Source organism: Suricata suricatta, chromosome 5 (assembly GCF_006229205.1).
Source record: "Suricata suricatta isolate VVHF042 chromosome 5, meerkat_22Aug2017_6uvM2_HiC, whole genome shotgun sequence".
Taxonomy (NCBI): Eukaryota; Metazoa; Chordata; class Mammalia; order Carnivora; family Herpestidae; genus Suricata; species Suricata suricatta.
The window spans coordinates 105,311,271-105,315,274 of NC_043704.1; the positions used below are offsets into that span (position 1 = coordinate 105,311,271).

At 38.4% G+C, this 4,004-nt stretch overlaps 1 long non-coding RNA gene across 1 annotated transcript; it reads right to left on the reverse strand.

The window, feature by feature from the left end:
• Positions 1-3,129: 3,129 nt before the first annotated feature.
• LOC115291489 lies at positions 3,130-3,888 on the reverse strand. The gene is made up of 2 exons (XR_003908485.1): positions 3,670-3,888; positions 3,130-3,254 (listed from the first exon to the last, which is right to left on the reverse strand). It is a non-coding gene; the product is annotated as an uncharacterized LOC115291489 (long non-coding RNA).
• Between the last annotated feature and the right edge of the window lie 116 nt (positions 3,889-4,004).

The following is a 4,004-nucleotide window of genomic DNA, read 5'->3' on the forward strand; positions in this document are numbered from 1 at the left end:
ATATTTCTTCTTCCTATCCAGGAGCATAGAATATTTTTCCTTTGTGTGTGTGTGTGTGTGTCTTTCTCAACTTCTTTCATTAGTTTTCAGTGTATAGATTTTTCACCTCTTTGGTTAGATTTATTCCTAGGTATTTTATGGTTTTTGGTGAAATTGCAAATGGGATCAATTCCTTGATTTCTCTTTCTGTTGCTTCATTGTTGGTGTACAAGAATGCAACCAATTTCTGTGCATTGATTTTATATCCTGAGATTTTGCTGAATTCATGGATCAGTTCTAGCAGGTTTTTTTTGTTGGAATATTTTGGATTTTCCATAGAGAGTGTCATATCATCTGCGAAGAGTGAAAGTTTGACCTCCTCCTGGCCGATTTGGATGCCTTTTATTTCTTTGTGCTGTCTGATTGCTGAGGCTAAGACTTCCCATACTATGTAGAATAACAGTAGTGAGAGTGGACATCCTGTCTTATTATGGATCTGTTTCTATTATCTATTTTTTCCTGTTTCAGTTTTGGTACTTTATATGTTTCTAGGAATTTGTCCATTTCTTCCAGATTACCTATTTTATTGGTGTATAATTGCACATACTATTTTCTTATTATTGTTTGTATTTCTGCTGTGTTGGTTGTGTTCTCTCCTCTTTCATTCTTGATTTTATTTATTTGGGTCCTTTCCTTTTTATTTTTGATCAAACTGGCTAGGGGTTTATCAATTTTGTTAATTCTTTCAAAGAACCGGCTTCTGGCTTCAGTAATCTGTTCTACTGGTTTTTTTTGTTTCGATAGCATTGATTTCTGCTCTAATTTTTATTATTTCCTGTCTTCTGCTGGTTTGGGGTTTTATTTGCCATTCTTTTTCAGCTCTTTAAGGAGTAATGTTAGGTTGTGTGCCTGAGACCTTTCTCCCTTCTTTAGGGATTGCTATATACTTTCCTCTTATGTCTGCCTTTGCTGCATCCCAGAGGCTTTAGGCTGTGGTGTTATCATTTTTTTGGCTTCCGTGTATGTTTTAATTTCCTCTTTAACTTCTTGGTTGGCCCAATCATTCTTTAGTAGGATGGTCTTTAGTCTCCAAGTATTTGTTATAGTTCCAATTTTTTTGTGTGTGGTTGATTTCAAGTTTCATTGTGTTGTGGTCTGAAATATGCACAGTATGATCTCGAACTTTTTGTACTTATTGAGGGCTGATTTGTGTCCCAGTATGCGATCTATTCTGGAGAACGTTCCAGGTGCACTGGGAAAGAATGTATATTCTGCTGCTTTAGGATGAAATGTTCTGAATATATCTGTTAAGTTTATCTGGTTCAGCGTGTCATTCAAGGCCATTGTTTCTCTGTTGATTTTCTGTTTAGATGATCTGTCTATTGCTGTAAGTGGGGTGTTGATGTCTTCTACTATTATGGTATTTTTATCAATGAGTTTCTTTATGTTTGTGATTAATTGATTTATATATTTGGGTGTGCCACATTTGAAGCATAAATGTTGACAATTTTTAAGTCTTCTTGGTGGATAGACCCCCTTTGTTATGGTATAATGCCCTTCTTTATCTCTTGTTACAGTCTTTATTTTAATGTCTCTGTTGTCTGATATAAGTATGGCTACTCTGGCTTTCTTTTGCTGACCATTAGCATGATAGATGGCTCTCCATCCACTTACTTTCAATCTGAGGTTGTCTTTAGGTCTAAAGTGGGCTTCTTGTCAACAGCATATAGATGGATCTTATTTTATTTTCCATTTTCTTATCCTATGTCTCTTGATTGGAGCATTTCGTCCATCGATGTTTAGAGTGAGTACTGAAAGATATGAATTTTTTGCTATTATGTTGCCTATAGAGTTGGAGTGTCTGGTGGTAGTCTCTGGTCCTTTCTAGTCTTTGTGGCTTTTTTTAATTTTCCATCTTTTCTCCCTTCAGACTCCCCTTTAAAATTTCTTGCAGGGCTGGTTTAATGGTCATGAACTCCTTTAACTTTTGTTTGTGAAACTTTAACTCTCCTATTTTGAATGACAGCCTTGCTGGATAAAGAATTCTTGGCTGAATATTTTTCCAGTTCAGTAAATTGAATATGTCCTGCCACTCCTTTCTGGCCTGCCAAGTTTCTGTGGATAGGTCTGCTGCAAACTTGATCTGTTTTCCCTTGTAGGTTAAGGACTTTTTCCCCTGCCGCTTTCATGATTCTTTCCTTGCTTGAGTATTTTGTGAATTTGACTATGATATGCCTTGCTGATGGTCGTTTTTGTTTGTTTTTTTTGTTTGTTTGTTTTTTTTTAAATAATGGGAGCCTTCTGTGCTTCCTGGATTTTGATGTCTGTGTCATTCCCCAGGTTAGGAAAGTTTTCTGCTATGATTTGCTCACATAACCCTTCTACCCCCTTTTCTCTCTTTTATCTTCTGGGAACCCTATGATTCTGATGTTTTTCCTTTTCAGAGTCAATGATTTCTCTAGTTCTTAAATCGTATTCTTTTGCCTTCATTTCCCTTTTTTTTTCTGTTTCATTATTCTCCATAAGTTTGTCCTCTATATCACTGATTTGCTGTTCTGCCTCAACCATCCTTGCTACCATTGCATCCATTTGAGATTGCAGCTCAGTTAAAGTATTTATTATTTCATCCTGACTAGGTTTTAGTTCTTTTATCTCTGCAGAAAGATATTCTGATCTATTTTCAACCCCAGCTAGTATTCTTATTATTGTGTTTCTAAATTCTGGCTCAGACATCTTGCTTGTATCTGTGTTAATTAAGTCCCTGGCTCTTTCTTTTGGGTTTTGGGGAGAATTTCTTCATTTCACCATTTTGAAGGAAGAAAAATTAATAAGGTAAAAAAAATTATGAAAACCACACACACACACACACACACACACACGCACACAACTCAAATAATGATGCTAGATCCTATGTGTGTTTTGGGCTGGTTATTGAAAGGAGCTTGATAGATTAGAGAAAAAAGTTAAAGATAAGAAAAAATAAGAAAAAAATGAAAACTTTTGAAAATTTGAAAAAAATGAATTCTATGAAATGGAATGAAATGATGGAAGTAAAATAGAATTTGAAAAATTTACAAAAAATATGGTGAAAAACGTTAAAATATTTTTAATAAAAATTAAAAATAAAAATAAATTTTTTCTCTTTCTGTGTTCAAGAAAAAGAAAAGAAACAAAAAAATTTTTTTATTTGACTAGATGGACCAGCAAACAGACTGAAATGAGATTGAAATTCCTTCGTTTTCCCCTAGGAGTCAAACTGTGAACCACTTTGTAGTCTGTAAAGGAAGCAGGTGAAGAGACTTGTGTTGTTAAAGAGCAAGGTTGACCCAGTTGGACAGGGTTTAGTGTAATGTAATGACTCAATCTTCCACTAGATGGCACTGCTTAGCTCACTTGATTGTTGTGGCGCTGGTAGGTGGGTATGCGCCTGCGTGGGAGGGGTGAAAATGGTGTCACCCCGCTATCCGTCTCTAGTATCAACTCTTTCTCCCGATCATTAATCCCGCACCCCTCCTTTGTCTCCAGTTTCAGTCCACTCCCTGCTTTTAAACTGGCTGTGACCAAACCGTCAGGTTGCCTGGCGGTACCATCCTCCTGAATTTTATCTCGGATGTGGCTGTGTTTCCCAACCCTTCATTTCTGAGGGACTTCGGCTTTGCCCTGCTCAGACCTTCCCGGGGAGAGTCTCACCGAGCAGTCACGGGATGCCTGCCACACCCAGGAGCGTTCGCGGGACCATGCTGCTGCGGATGCCCAGAGACTGCTGCTGGGCGCCAGCCCGACTCAGAAAAAGTTCACACGATGGAGTAGCAGCAGCGTTTCAGGGCTTATGGTAAGTCACGGTACACATCTGGTGCCAGGCTTCCCCCTGAATGTCTTTTTCCAGCACCAGCGAACTGCTGGGACCTTTACCTGTGGGGGGGGGGGGGGGGGGGGGGGAGTCGCACAGGCTTTACAGAGGAACAGCTTCTCCCCCATGTGGCCCGAGGACTTTTCAGACTCTGAATTCCCCGTTTATAGAGTCT